Genomic DNA, 16,714 nt, shown 5'->3' on the forward strand with positions numbered 1-16,714 from the left:
CTGTCAGTGCATGCTGGGAGCTGTAGTTTTGCAACAGCTGGAGGCACAAGGGTTGGGAAACTCTGTGTTAGGAAACAGTCTCTAACTCAGTGTTTCCCAACCAGTGTGCCTACAGCTGTTGAAAAACTACAACTCCCAGCATGCTCTGACAGCCGAAGGGCATGCTGGGAGTTGTAGTTATGCAACAACTGGAGAATAACAGTTTGTAGACCACTGTGAAGTGGTCTCCAAACTGTGGACCTCCAGATGTTGCAAAACTACAACTCAGACTGCCAGGGCATGCTGGGAATTGTAGTTTTGCAACCTCTGGAGGTCTGCAGTTTAGAGACCACTGTATAGTGGTCTCCAAACTGTGCCCCTCCAGATGTTGCAAAACTACAACTCCCAGCATGCGAAGACTGTCCAGGCATGCTGGGAGTTGTAGTTCTGCAACATCTGAAGGGCCAGATATTACAGAACCACAACTCCCAGCATGCCTGGACTGTCTGGGCATGCTGAGAGTTTTAGTTTTGCAACATCTGGAAACCACAGTGGCCCTGAGATGTTGAAAAACAACAACAGTCCAGGCATGCTGGGATTTGTAGTTCTGTAACATCTGGCCCTTGTGACTTCTAGCAGGCCACAGTGAAGATCACTCACCAAAGATGATCTTCACTGTCGCCCACAGCATTCTTCGCCACCGCCACTCTTCTGCTGTCTGCCACCGCATCCTGCCTGCCACGGGTAAGACCCCTGCGCCACCCCCGAGACAGTTTCCAACCTCCCCCACTCCGCCCGGGCTTCTATGGGTGGGCATAGGGATCTTAACTTTAACCCTCCTGATTGACCAATGGCAGGGGATAGGAGGAGGTGGCACCCGCCACCTCCTCCTATCCTTCAGGGTGATCATCGCTGTCCCTGACAGCACCGATCACTCTTATTTTCCAGGGGATCATGGCACCAAAGGCCCAATTAGCCTGGAAAAAACATGATTGGCCGGTCAGAACTGAGACCCTCCCATTATGGGGGGGGGGGGGGGGGGGTCTTACGACACCCCTAGGCCATGTACCAGGATGGCTGCTGAAAGATATCAGCAGTCATCCCGTTCCGATCACCGCCTAGTGAGTGTCGGTGATCGGAAATACGGAAGGCATACAGGTACGCCTTCCGTCCTTAAGTATGAGGACGCCTCCAGTCCACCCTCCGTCCTTAAGTACAGGTACGCTCTACGACCCCAACAGGTTAAAATAAAAAGCGTTAAGATATAAAACTTTTTGAGTGCCCATGGTCCATCTACTCGTATTACACTATGAACCAGTTGTTGTCAGCCATCTATATGAAACAGGGGAATTAGAACTAGATGTCTACATACTGGGGGAAATCATATGTGTTATTGAATTATCTAATCGGATCAATAATACAGGAAAGTATTTTGTAACAATGGTGATTACTTTGTTTGCATATTTAAATTGTTTGGTAGAGGCTTCTGTATGTGCTGCAGGAATTGTTCCCTAGAGTAGTAACCCCATTGTAGAAGTCTTTTTTTTTTTTTTTCTGTTCTTATCTGCCACATATATTCCAAAGTCCTCTTAGCACTAACAATCTCTACTGTCGGAAAATCATAATTGACGAGCTAGAGGTGTGTAGAATAGAGATGCTGGTAAAAAGTTTAAAGTAACAGGTTTAAAATCCCCAATAAGCTGTGAAGCCAAATAATGCCTCACAATATAATCAGTTTGATCCATAAACTCCAAATTGTCATCATTGGTGTATCCAGAGAAGTCTAGAAGGGCACAGACCCCTCCACACAAGCAGGATGTCGTCTATGTATCGCCCATTTGCTTTGCATGATATTAATTATATGTTTTATACACTATTAATTCTTGTCAGACAAGGGGATGTGGTTCAGTATAAAAGCCGCGTGGCTTCATGTGTAAGGGATACTTTGGACACTTTGTTAGGCTTGGAGTTAAAGTGTCTAAAACATTTAATAAATGTTGTTGACATGTTATGAGTTTTTTTTATGAATTTATTATTTTTGACTTTAAAAAAAAATTTGCACAGTCTCTCTTCACTCAATGAGCGGCTTAGGAAGCCACATCCCAAAAAATTGCAATGAAGAATGCCCCAAATCTATATACAGAACTTGACAATATGATACATTTGTCATATTATATATTGGATTCAGGGAAAAAGTACAAGCTAGAAAAGTCAAGTGAAAAATATGCAAATGATAAACTCCTCCACTTTGTGTTTCTTCTATGAAGGAAATGATAATGAAGAATGAGACGTCCATGAACTATTTTTACATTTTACCATTTTCTGGACAGACAAGGAATAAACCGTTCATTACCACATTGTTTTTCTTGATATATTTGGTCGGAGTTCTTGTAAATTCTTCCGTTATCGCCGCCATATGTCTGGATGATCAGTTACATAAACCAATGTATGTCTTTATTTGTAATTTGTCCATTGTAGACATATTCTTTACATCGATCACAGTTCCTAAATTACTGCACATGTTATTATCCGGGAATCACTTTGTTTCCTTCTCACAATGTTATACTCAGTTGTACTTTCTACTTATAGTGTTGACTGCTGAAGATATTCTCCTTTTCATTATGGCTTATGACCGATATGTTGCTATCTGCCTCCCCTTACATTATCATCGTATCCTGAGTCAGAGAAATTGTATCCTGATCACTATTGGGATTTGGGCAGTGGCCTTTATAAACTCTCTAATGTTTTTAACCTCAGTTTTACACATGACCTCCTGTCAATCCAACATCATCCACCAGTTCTTCTGCGATATTAAAGACCTAACAAGGACCACCTGCACAGCCACACTAATGTTTTTTGTAATAACCGGCATGGAAATGTTTTTACTCGTCGGTGTTCCATTGTTGTGCACTTTTATTTCTTATTTTAACATTTTCTTGATCATCTTCAATATGAAGTCCAGAGAGAGCAGAAGTAAGGCCTCCTCCACCTGCTCCTCCCACATCACTGTTGTGTCTATTTACTATGGGGCCGCCTTAGTAGGGTATCTGATACCATTTTACTCTGATGTTCTAAACTTAGTCTTCACTATAATATACACAACTCTTATCCCAATGATAAATCCCTTTATATACAGTCTACAGAAATCTAACATTAAACATGCATTGCTGAAGTTAATAAAGGAAATGCTCATTTTAAAGAAAAACTCCTGTCCATATTGTAAATGGTGAAATATTAAAATGTAAAGGCGTCGATTCAAAACTTTTCTTCTTACAGTGATATAACATTATATAAATGACTGGGATCCCCCTTATCTCCAGAACGGGGCTCGACTCTCTCATCTTAGTTCACCGCCCCAACCTTCTGAGAAATTCTAGCCTTGGCAGTGACAGCCCGCTCACCCAATCACTGACACTGTGATGTCTTGCCTCAATCATTAATTGACTGAGCGGTCCATCAATGCTGAGACCAGTTTGTCTAGATAGGGGCCAGAGCACTCAGCTGGGAAAGTCCGGCCCAATTTTGGAGATCATAAATTCCCCACATTAGGTGTAGTGTAGCATAAATTCCCCACATTAGGTAGCGTAGCACAAATTCCCCACATTAGGTAGTGTAACATAAATTTCCCACATTAGGTAGTGTAGCATAAAATCGGTGGTGAGAGGGCCCCATCGGAGTAAGCCACCTGCGGGCACTCAGGATCGGAGCTGCGCTCAGATCCTGGGTTAACCCTGTAGACGCTGCGGTCACTGAGACTGCAGCGTCTATTAGGGTAACAGAGGGAGGGAACTCCCTTTGTCACTGATCGGCGCTCTGCAACGTGAAAGCAGGGCTCTGATGGTTGCTATGACATCCGGAGGCCATACACTGGCCTCCATGGTCATGGCAACATGAGCGATCAGTCCCTACCTAAACGCTAAATATATCAATCAAAATTTACCACTAATGTAAAGTACAATATGTCACAAAAAACTATCTCAGAATCGCTTTCATAAGTGAAAGCGTTCCAAAGTCATTACCAAATAAGTGGACGCATGTCAGATTTTGAAAATTCGCCTTGGTCATTAAGGTCAAAACAGACTATTGGATAAAGGGGTTAATTGAGCTGCTTTATCAGAACCCCAAGGCAAGAATTAGATTGGGGGGGGGGGAGTTAATGGAGAGTTCAGATAAATTGGAACAAGTCTTCACAGTTGTTGTTGAACTCCGCAGACCCTCCCTTGGGCATAGCCATACAGCAGGTATCAAAAGAGGACCCAATGGAGTTTTTAGGAATAAAAATCACATCAAACCCAGTTGACTTTTTGTTAAATGACTGAATTTGAAGCCGCTAGTTAATAGTATAAGCAAAAAGTTGACTATTTGGACTAAAATGCCCTTTTCTATATCAGATAGGCTAACTTTGATCAAGATGAATATTCTCCCACAAATTCTCTTTGTTTTAAACACTTTGCCAATTTGGACACCGGAATACTAGTTCAAAAGAATGCATTCAATTTTCAATAAATTTATTTGTGGCAGAAAGCGAGCAAGATTAAAATATTCTACGCTTACAGATCAGTTGGAAAATGGGGGATGGGCAATGTTCGACCTCCAATTATACTTTTTTGCTAAACAACTTTTAAACAAAATTAAAAACTGGGAAAATAGTGTTTTTTTTTTAAAATACATCAATACTTGTAACGACTGTAGATGGGCCTCCCCATTACAATATTTAGAACTACGGCATTTGGATTTAGAGGATCAGAAAAATATAACTCACTGTAAGTTGGTTAGGAAGGTATGGGGTAAATTTAAAGGAATTTGTCACATAAAAAAATAAATTCAAAACAACACCTATTTGGTTTATTAGTAAATTTAAAGAATTTTTTTTACAAATTTATGAATTGTTATTGCAAGAATTAAAGAGAGATAATTGGCACAGGGTGAGCCGTAGATGGAGTAAATGTTTGGGGGAGAAGGATGAGGGGTTTTGGCATAGTCTTTTTAAAAACACTTATTTGGTCTCTGTAGATAGGGAAAATAGATTTACCAATGGAAGATGGAAAGTGCAGCCGGCCCCAATGGAATTGTTGAAATTTGGTTATAAGCAAGATGCTGATTGCCCAAGATGTCAAGGGCAGAATGCAGACATTGTACATATCATATGGGAATGTAGAGTAATACAAGTGTAATGGGAGAAAATATTTGAAGAAATTACCAGTAGAACAGGGACAGAGCTCCCTTTCATTATAGAGGTTGCGATTTTGGGAGATAAATCGAATTTGAGGAATAATGTTGAGCTATGCTGGAAATGATTATTTTATGCTAGATTGCTTACTGTATATTAAAGGACAACTGTAGCGATACCGTTTTACATATGCCCGTGCCCGGGCCTCAAAAATAAACAAAATAAACTCATACATACCTTCCTACGAGCCCCCGTTGGTCCGGCACAGGCCTCACGGTCCGGCAGTGCTGATGTCATTCCACTTCCTGGGGACAGGGAAGCCGCAGAACCGTCGGCGTATCACCGGCCGCAGCGATGTCCCGTCCCGGCTGGTGATAGGCTGAGCCGACTGTCATGTAAGAAGCCGGCTAGAGCTCCTTACATGACAGTCGGCTCAGCCTATCACCAGCCGGTGCGGGACATCGCTGTGGCCAGTGATACGCCGACGGCTCTGCGGCTTCCCCGTCCCCAGGAAGTGGAATGACGTCAGCACTGCCGGACCGTGAGGCCTGTGCCGGACCAATGGGGGCTCGTAGGAAGGTATGTATGAGTTTATATTGTTTATCTTTGAGGCCCGGGCACGGGCATATGTAAAACGGTACCACTACAGTTGTCCTTTAAAGGGGTACTCCGCCCCTAGACATCTTATCCCCTATACAAAGGATAGGGGATAAGATGTCAGATCGCTGGGGTCCCGCTGCTGGGGACCCCAGGGATCGCTGCTGCAGCACCCCGCTATCATTACTGGGCAGAGCGAGATCGCTCTGTACGTAATGAGGGGCAATACAGGGGCCGGAGCATCGTTACGTCACGGCTCCGCCCCTCGTGACATCACGGTCCGCCCCTTCAATACAAGTCTATGGGAGGGGGCGTGGCGGTCATGAGGGGCGGAGCCATGATGTCACGCTGCTCCGGCCCCTGTATCGCCCGTCATTACGCACAGAGCAAACTCGCTCTGCGCAGTAATGATAGCGGGGTGCTGCAGCAGCGATCCCCGGGGTCCCCAGCAGCGGGACCGCGGTGATCTAACATTTTATCCCCTATCCCTTGGATAGGGGATAAGATGCTAGGGGCGGAGTACCCCTTTAAGGGTTTGGTTATCAAATACTTTTCCGGCTGTAGAACATCGGATACATTTGATAAATAAAGTAAAAAATTATGAGTTTTTATCAGTCAAGGGGAATAGGGAAAAAAGAGAAGAGATGTGCACTACTCTGGTCCAAATGGGTGTTCTAAAAATTTTTCAGGTTATAGCTATTAATATTTTTGTTTAATATGTGTTCCCCCCCCCCCTACCCCTAGGGGCAGTAGTGGGTGGGGGCGGGTGTGGGATAAGGTTGTCACAAAATAATTTATGCTACTAAGATATGTTAAATAAATGTAAATGCTGCCTGATTGTTTTATTTTCTTTAATTGTTAAAAAAAAAAAAAAAAAACATTGCTATCCACTGCTGAGACTATACATATACACAATGGCCCTGATTTACTATTGTAAACCCAACATGTTTTGTCGGGTTGTGCACCAGATTCTGTCGCATTGCGCCAGAAATTCTGTCTGCGCCAGGATTGAAAAAAACCCGACTAACTCTCCATTTTACTGAGAAAAACACTTGAAAGAGAGTTGCAAAACTGAGAGATATCTGCTGTGCGAAGTGAATCTGTGAAGCTGGAGTGACTTGTGTGAATACTTACTTTTGCACATAGAGGGATCACTGTCCTTAACCCCTTTTCAGTTTTTGCACTTTCGTTTTTTCCTCCTTACCTTTAAAAAAATCATAATTCTTTCAATTTTGCACCTAAAAATCCATATGATGGCTTATTTTTTGTGTCATCCATTCTACTTTGTAATGACATCAGCCAAAAAAATCTATGGCAAAACAGAAAAAAAATCATTGTGCATCAAAATTGAAGAAAAAACGCCATTTTGTGATTTTGGGGGCTTCCATCTCTACGCAGTACATTTTTTGGGAAAAATTACACCTTTTATTTATTCTGCATGTCCATATGATTAAAATGATCCCCTACTTATATAGGTTGGATTTTGTCGTACTTCTGGAAAAAAATCATAACTACATGCACGAAAATTTATACGTTTAAAATTGTCATCTTCTGACCCCTATAACTTTTTTTTTTTTCTGCGTACAGGGCGGTATGAGGGCTCATTTTTTGCGCCGTCATCTGAAGTTTTTAGCCGTATCATTTTTTATTGATCAGACCTTTTGATCGCTTTTTATAAATTTTTTCATGATATAAAAAGGGAAAAAAATACGCAATTTTTTTTGCGCGTAACGCCATTGACCGTGTGATTTAATTAATGATGTATTTTTATCATTCGGACATTTCCGCATCCGGTGATACCACATATGTTTATTTTTATTTACACAGTTTTGTTTTTTTAAATGGGAAAAGGGGCAATTCAAACTTTTATTAGGGAAGGGGTTAAATGATCTTTGTTAACTTTTTCCCCCACTTTTTTTGCAATGTTATAGCTCCCATAGGGAGCTATAACACTGCACACACTGATCTTTTACATTGATCGTTGTTATCCCATAGGATAACATTGATCAATGATTCTGCCGCTGAACTGCTCATGCCTGGATCTCAGGCACTGAGCAGTCATTCAGCGATGGGACATGCAGGAGGCAGGTAGGGACCCTCCTTGTGTGTTCCAGCTGTTCGGAACGCCGCGATTTCACCACGGCGGTTAGGAACAGCCGACTGAGCTAGTCGGGAGTAGTTTAGTTTCATTTTATATCAGTGACGCACGCTATTAGCCACGGGTCCTGGCCTTTGTTAGAGGCCGGGCCCTATGACGCAGCCCTGCATTATAAAAAGGGAGCGGACTCAGGGCATACAGGTACGCCCTAAATCCTTAAGTGGTTAAACAGCCTTTTTTCCCTCTTCTCTGCCTCTAGGGGAGGGGTAGATTGGACACAGGTGCTTAAATCTTAGTTTGGGACTCAGTTCTGAGCGTGCTCTGTCTGTGTGTTGCTTGGAGTTGTAAACCTTTAACCCCTTAACGACCATGGACGTGTATACACGTCCAGGGCGGATGCACGTTCCCGCACCAGGACGTGTATACTCGTCCATGGTTCTCGTAGGTGCTGCCCAGTGCACCCACGAGATCGCGGTGGGGACTCGGCTGTAACACACAGCCGGGACCCTGCCGCACTGCCGGGACTGAAGTCCCGGCAGTTTAACCCTTACAGCTGCGGTCGGAAGTGACCGCGGGCTGTAAGTGTTATGACAGAGGGAGCTCCCTCTGTCACCCCTGCAGCACCCTGCAGCGCAATCGCAGGGTGCTGTGTGTGATCCCCGGCGGGCGGGGACCTGCCGCACTGCCGGGACCGAAGACAACTTCGGCCCCGGCAGTTTAACCCTTAAAGCCGCGGTCGGAAGCGACCACGAGCTGTAAGGAGTTTTGACAGAGGGAGGGGGCTCCCTCTGTCTCTCTCCTGTAGCACCCCGCAACGATCGCGGGGTGCTGCTGCTTACCTGGGCAGCCGGGGGTCTTTACAAGGACCCCCAGGTCTGCCCCGGTTATTGCCTATGAGGACGTGCCAGGGGCACGTCCTCATATGCTGCCTGCTAGTGTAAAACTAGCAGGCAGCATATATCTGCAATGCTTTGGAATACTAAGTATTCCAAAGCATTAAAAAAAGTGAAAATAAAATAAAATAAATAAAAGTGTATAAAAGCAAGAAGTATAAAAAAAAGTGTAAAAAAATAAATAAATAAAAAAGTGTAAAAAAGTGTGAAAAATAAATAAATAAAAAAGTTTAAAAAAAAGTGTAAAAAAAGTGTAAAAAGTTTAAAGAAATAAAAACACATTTATTAAATAAATATAGTAAAAAATAAAAATGTATAATGTGTAGGATCACACGGCGCACATCCCAGCATATTACATGCCCGCCAACAGTCACAATAATGAGCTCCCTGCTGCGGCTGGGTAGCTTTGTGTGTCCACTAATAGCGTCGGATTTCCCACCGGCAGTCATGAGCGGACGCACTGAGCTACCCAGCTGCAGCAGTGATCTCGCCCTTGTGACTGCCGGGGGCATCCGCGGTGTGAAATATGCTGCAGATGCGCTCTATGTTACCCTACACTGCGTCCCGTTCATACTGCGTTTCCGCAGTGTTAGAGGTATCCGTCAGCATCATGTCAAAAAGAGTGATGCTGACGTATACTGTAGCAGCTCCGTTTATTTCTGAATGAGACGGCTACAATATACATTGGCATCACTTTTTTGACACGACAACGGACACCGATACTGCAGAAATGCAGTATGAATGGGGACTATTCATATAATGATGCCCTGAAAGCCAAATGGCGCTCTTCTCCTTCTGGGTCCTACCACGTGGCCAAGAAACCAAATATGGCCTAAGCGGGGGTATTTCCAAACACGGGCCGAGCAGTTAAATATAGGGTGCATTTCTTGCAATATCAGAAGTGATGTACAAAACATATGCCTCAAAAATGATGCATTTGTGAAAAAAGGCAAATTTCGAATTTTTAACACTGACTTTGTAATAATTCCTGCCCAAAAACTATGGTGTTAAAATACTCACTGTACCCCCTAGCGAATACCTTGAGGGGTCTATTTTTTAAAATTGGGTAATTTGGGGGGGGGGGGGGGGTGTTCCTATGCTCTACTACCTTAAAATGTCTGCAAACCTTGCATAGCACACACAAAAAAAAGATGTACTTTTCAAATTTTCTAAATGTCAAGTTAAATTGTTAGGCTTCTAATTAATTTAAAATGTTAATTAAAAACAAAAAAAATGCTGTCAAAATAAAGTAGACATCTGAAAGTATAAGTTTCATAAACTATTTGGTAAGTAAGTATAAATATATGCAACCAATTAGTGTTAAAATAACAAAAAAATCGTAATTTTTTAAAAAATGTCATGATTTTTTGCATTGTAAAAAAAAAAACACAAATGATATCGTCTTACTTTTACTATGTACATGAAGGACGACTTGTGACAAAAAAACAATGTCAGAATTATCGTGATTGGCAAAACGTTACCAGAGTTATTCTCTAATAAAGACAGACATCTCCGATTTGAAAAAAACAGGCCTGGTCTTTCAGGGGCGAACAGGTTTATTTGTGTTGGTCCTTAAGGGGTTAAAAGCAGCAGTTTGAGATCGCTGTGTTACTTTCCTTATACTGTAGAGACTTTAAACTCACAAGGTCTACTGAGAATTGAATTCTAATAGTTACTGTCTGCTTTTGGCTGTTAATCTGGGAAATCCCCACAACTAGTATGGCCTCCATGTTGGAAAATGCAGTCCGGTTTACATCTTGCACAATGTATGCAATGTATACAATCCTTGGACAGCAGTTTGAGGTGCATATTGTTGGGCGAGTTGCTCATTTGGAAGCCCAGATCCTGGATCTAGAGGAGCAACTGGCAACACTGAGACGCATTGACAACCTGGAAAGTCTCCTGCTCACTGAGCAAGTTCTCTCTGGGGTAGAGGTGGGGGAGGATAGTGGGACGGAGGGGCAGGACAGTCAGGCAGTTAGCTGGGTTACAGTTAGAAAACGAGGTAGAGGTAAGTGTGTCTGGGAGGCTAGTCCTGAACGGACACATCCCAACAAGTTTCCTCGGTTGTCAGATGAGGGGGATGCTATTTCAGAGCTGGCAGTGTTGAGGTTGACTATGATGATTCTGATTGTTGATCAATACATCGATACCTATATGTTATTGCTAATGCTGCAGAAAAACATTATTACCCTTACCCAATGTATCAGCTTATGCTACATAACCAAGATGGAACCTGCTCTCTGGAACAACGCCGAAAGAAGCAAGGAAAGAAGATTTACCAAAAAGGAGAAATAACAAAAGAATATGCAATCGGTGCAAAATAACGGACACATCTGGAATCTTCTGATAAGGGCATATGACTTTTTATCATAACGGTATGACTATCATTAAAGGGGTACTCCGGTGAAAACCTTTTTTCTTTTAAATCAACTGGTGGCAGAAAGTTAAACATATTTGTAAATTACTTCTATTAAAAAAATCTTAACCCTTCCAGTACTTATTAGCTGCTGAATGCTACAGAGGAAATTCCTTTCTTTTTGGAACACTGATGACTTCACGAGCACAGTGCTCTCTGCTGACATCTCTGTCCATTTTAGCAACCGTGCATAGCAGATGTATGCTAAGGGCAGCAAGGTGGCTCAGTGGTTAGCACTGCTGCCTTGCAGTGCTGGGGACTTGGGTTCAAATCCCACTAAGGACAACAATAAACAAAGTATTATTATTATTATTATAATAATGTCAGTAGTGAGAACTGTGCTCGTGATGTCATCAGAGAGCATTCCAAAAAGAAAATAATTTCCTCTGTAGTATTCACCAGCAAATAAGTACAGGAAGGATTAAGATTCTTTAATAGAAGTAATTTACAAATATGTTTAACTTTCTGCCACCAGTTGATTTAAAAGAAAAAAGGTTTTCACCGGAGTACCCCTTTAATAAATGCTTGCATGAATGTATATACCTAATTAACAAATCAAAGGATAACACAATGATTTTTATATGATAAACAACCTCCCCTTTGATTGTCTTATATAAAACCATTGTCTTCCTGAAATAAAACACAACTCCTAAGCCAGTGTGAGCTAAACCTCTGCTGAAAAGGAGATTTATACCAAACTTTTGTCTGGTATTGACTTCTTGTGTCGACACTCAGCACCCATTAATTTGGAAAGTGGCAGTCACTCACATTCCAGGCTTAACCAGCAGCACCTCCTTAAAGGAGTACTCCGGTGATCAACGTGTTTTTCCGTTTTTGACTTACCCTATTTGTTTTGTTTTGTTTAGGCTACTCTATTTCCGTTCTTTGTTGTCTTTTTATCCCCCACTTTGTTTTCCTATCTTTGCTTCTATTTCCTGTTTCTTGCTGTGCTGAAAACTACAAATCTCAGCATGCCACATGCCTTGCTGGTTTGGGGCAGATCCTTATTTTTTTTTTTTTTAGTACCGCCCTTTTCCCACCCTACTATTTTCCCTGGTCAGCCCCCTTATACACAGCACACTAATATGATCAGCCCTGGTTGGGATACACTGTCATACACACACAAAAGGGACTACAACTCCCAGCATGTGTCATTCAGGAGTCTTCAGTCTGTGGTATAACACCAGCATGCTGCCTCTGTAGTCTCCTGGGGATTGTAGTTCACCACACCTCTATAGGGCATACACCAGTGTTTCCCAAGCAGGGTGCCTCCAGGTATTGCCAAACTACTTCTACCAGCATGCCCAGACAGACAAAAGCTGTCCGGCCATGCTGGGAATTGTAGTTTTGATACAGCTGAGGACACCCTGGTTGGGAAACAATGCACTTTGTTTGTAATATACTGAATAGGCTAGAACAGTGTTTCCCAATCAGTGTGCCTCCAGCTGTTGCAAAACTACAACTCCCAGCATGCCCAAAGGCTGTCAGGGCATGCTGGGAGTTGTAGTTTTAACAGCTGGAGACACACTGGTTTGGAAACACTAGCATACACACATAACAGGGACTACAACTCCCAGCATGTGTCATTCAGGAGTCCCTCCCCCTTCACACATAGAAATCATCCCCAGTCTGAGATTTATTCCCCTGCAGTCTATACATCCCCACCCCGTGCACTTTGTTATCCCCCCCCCCCTTCAGGTAACACTCTTATCTTCTTTCAGTGCAGACCTGCGTCCTCAGAAGACAGAGCAGGGGGAGGGGAGATGAGGAGCTGTGGATGTCCTCTCTCTCCCCCTGCTCTAGCTTCAGGAGGGGGAGATGAGGGGCGTGGCTTCTTTCTCTCATGCAGACTGGGAGGGGGATATAAGGGGGCATGGCTTCTTTCTCTCATGCAGACTGGGAGGGGGATATAAGGGGGCATGGCTTCTTTCTCTCATGCAGACCAGGAGGGGAGATGAGGGGGCTTCGCTTCTTTCTCTCATGCAGACCTGGGTCCTCCGGGAGGGGGAGATGATGGGTGTGGCTTCTTTCTCTCATGCAGACCTGCATCCTCCGGGAGGGGGAGATGAGGGGGCGTGGCTTCTTTCTCTCATGCAGACCTGCGTCCTCCGGGAGGGGAAGATGTGGGGGTGTGGCTTCTTTCTCTCATGCAGACCTGCGTCCTCCGGGAGGGGAAGATGTGGGGGTGTGGCTTCTTTCTCTCATGCAGACCTGCGTCCTCCGGGAGGGAGAGATGAGGGGGCGTGGCTTCTTTCTCTCATGCAGACCTCTGTCCTCCGGGCTCTGAAAGAACAGAGAAAAAAAAGCCCTGACATGTTGTCCACAGCCTAATGCTAACATGGCTGACGCTGTGGACGACAGTGAGTGATCCAACACAGAATTACAGAACTTCCTGGCCCACAAACAGGTAAGAAAAAAAGACACATACTACACAAACATATAATACATGTCAATTGCAAAAACATGAACATTAAAAGAAGATGCAATATAGCCAAAAATCTTAACCACCGGAGTACCCCTTTAAGAGCAGTACTGCAGCAAGATACTGCCTCTGACCACCAGGGGGTGGTCTGCTCCAATAAGGAGGGAAGAAGGAGTGCAGGGCAGGCCAGACAGGTACTGGTAGTGGGGGACTCAATAATTAGGGGGACAGACAGGGCGATCTGTCACAAAGACCGGGATCGCCGAACAGTGTGTTGTCTTCCTGGCGCTCGAGTTCGGCACATGGCGGATCGGGTTGACAGGTTGTTGGGTGGGGTTGTAGAGGACCCAGCGGTCATGGTACATATTGGCACCAATGACAAAGTAAGAGGTAGGTGGAGTGTCCTTAAAAATGATTTCAGGGACTTAGGCCACAAGCTTAAGGCAAGGACCTCCAAGGTAGTCTTTTCTGAAATACTACCAGTACCACGAGCCGCACCAGAGAGGCAGCGGGAGATCAGGGAGGTAAACAAGTGGCTCAGAAGCTGGTGTAGGAAGGAGGGGTTTGGGTTCATGGAGAACTGGGCCAACTTCGCCAATTTGCAACTGCATATACAAAAAAATAGGGTTGCAGCAGCACACATTGGTCAAAAAATTGAGGCTCTTAGCGCACTTTTTGATCAAAACGTGTCCCCCCCATCCACCACGGGGAGGTGGCCTCATTTAGAATGGGACCCTAAAACAAATTCTGAGCCTAACGCCCGTATCCACTCACCTCTGCTGGGCATATAGCCTCTGACTGGGTGACATGTTGGATCCATTAACATTTTAACCCCTTAAGGACTCAGCCCTTTTTCACCTTAAGGACTGAGCCCTTTTTCGCAATTCAGACCACTGTCACTTTAAGCGTTAATAACTCTAAAACGCTTTTACAAAATTCTGATTCTGAGATTGTTTTTCGTGACATATTCTACTTTATTTTGGTGGTAAATTTTCATCGTTACTTGCATCCTTTTTTGGTGAAAAATCCCAAAATTTCATGAAAATTTTGAAAATATTGCATTTTTCTAACTTTGAAGCTCTCTACTAGAGATGAGTGAACTTACTGTAATTTCGATTCGTCACGAACTTCTCGGCTCGGCAGTTGATGAGTTTCCCTGCATAAATGAGTTCAGCTTTCAGGTGCTCCGGTGGGCTGGAAAAGGTGGATACAGTCCTAGGAAAGAGTCTCCTAGGACTGTATCCACCTTTTCCAGCCCACGGGAGCACCTGAAAGCTGAACTAATTTATGCAGGATAAGTCATCAACTGCCGAGCCGATAAGTTCGTGACGAATCGAATTTACTGTAAGTTCGCTCATCTCTACTCTCTACTTGTAAGGAAAATGGACATTCCAAATACATTTTATTTTTATTCACAAATACAATATGTCCACTTTATGTTGGCATCATAAAATTGACATATTTTTACTTTTTGAAAAAATTAGAGGGCTTCAAAGTAGAGAAGCAATTTTCAAAAATTTCATGAAAATTTCAATATCTGAAGGGACAGAACTACAACTCCCAGCATGCCTGGGCAGTCTAGGCATGCTGAGAGTTGTAGTTTGGCAACATCTGGAGGGCCACCGTTTGGGCACCACTGTAATAGTGGTCACCAAACTGTGACCCTCCAGATGTTGCAAAACTACAACTCCCAGCATGCCCAGACAGCCTTTGGCTGTCTGGGCATGCTGGGAGTTGCAGTTCGGCCTTCCTAGTGGTTGCCACAGTAAAGATCACTTTACTTTCACTTTCATTTCCCCCCCCCACCGTCGTTTCCCTACCTGAGTCGGGATCTCTGCAGTCTCCAGGATGATCTTCGGTCCTACGCCATCTTCAGGTAAGGTACCCGGCCTCCATCTTCTCCCCCTGTTCTGCCCGACATCCAGGGGTGGGAAGAACGGGGGGTTTCCATGGCAACCCACTGTCCTGCGCTGCCATTGGTCAGAATCATTTCTGACCAATGGCAGGGCAATGGCAGGGGATAGGAGGAGATCGCAGCACTGTGACCTCGCTCCTATCCCTCAGGATGATCAGGCCTGTCACTGACAGCTCCAATCATCGCTATTTTCCGGGTGATCCGATCACCAGAGACCCGATCAGCCCGAAATAGGGGGGGTTGTCTCAGGACCCCCCTGGGCGATGTGCCGGGATGCCTGCTGAATGATTTCAGCAGGCATCCCGGTCCGGTCCCCAACCGGCTAACGGCGGGGAGCAGAATTCCCACGGGCGTATCCATACGCCCTTAGTCCTTAAGGACTTTAAAATGCCCGCCGTCCTTAACAGGTTAAAACACCACCTGTGAAAAATGGGGAGGGGTGCATAGCTAAAGAGGGTGCCATTCCCCCTGAGTTGTACAAACAAGCAAAAAGAAAAATAGCCAGCACAACAACCTAATACACGGGTGCACGCTGCTGTGGCAAATACAGAGCATACAAAAAAAGAGGGTTGCAGCAGCACACATTGGTCAAAAAATTTAGGCTCTTAGTGCACTTTTTGATCAAAACGTGTCCCCCATCCCCCAAGAGGAGGTGGCCTCATTTAGGATGGGACCCTAACACAAATTCTGAGCTATATGCCCAGCAGAGGTGAGTGGATACGGGCATTAGGCTCAGAATTTGTGTTAGGGTCCCATCCTAAATGAGGCTACCTCATTAAACTTCATTTTACAGCGTTCCAGGCTATTGGAGACCTAAAATGGCGGATCCACGTGTGAGTACATGGGGCAGGGGATTATGGGAGGGTGGGAAACAGCGGCGGGAATGAAGGTAGGCGGGATGACCCTGGATCACATGTGAGATGCAGCCTATCAGTGTTCACTGACCACTGTGATGTCACAGCCCCTATATGATCGGCGGCCATCTTGCCTCTCTTCATTTCATCTATGCACTCAGATGGAGAGGAGGGGATTGTGTGTGTGAATAGCTCATACCACAGCGTTACACTGCAACTGCTAGTCACATCAGCATTAGGGAAAGGCAGGAGTGCAGAGTGCTGTGCTGTTACTCTGAGAAGGATCATTGATTGCTAAACCTCCTATTCACGTTATTGAGCATTGCAGCAGAGAGGGGCAGATAGCTGTCAGCTGCCTCATACAGAT

At 44.2% G+C, this 16,714-nt stretch overlaps 1 long non-coding RNA gene across 2 annotated transcripts in view; it reads left to right on the forward strand.

Moving 5' to 3' along the window:
* LOC130283765 (uncharacterized) overlaps nucleotides 1–16,714 on the forward strand; it is a 110,716-nt gene that overhangs the window by 33,661 nt on the left and 60,341 nt on the right. The window contains exon 4 of one of the 2 annotated variants that reach the window (XR_008846838.1): nucleotides 2,247–2,415. The exons of the other annotated variant lie outside the window; for it this stretch is intronic. This is a non-coding gene — a long non-coding RNA (uncharacterized LOC130283765). Of the gene's footprint in view, nucleotides 1–2,246; nucleotides 2,416–16,714 lie in introns of those variants that run through there. 2 annotated transcript variants of the gene reach the window in all.

This window comes from Hyla sarda, chromosome 8, assembly GCF_029499605.1.
Source record: "Hyla sarda isolate aHylSar1 chromosome 8, aHylSar1.hap1, whole genome shotgun sequence".
NCBI classification, from domain to species: Eukaryota; Metazoa; Chordata; class Amphibia; order Anura; family Hylidae; genus Hyla; species Hyla sarda.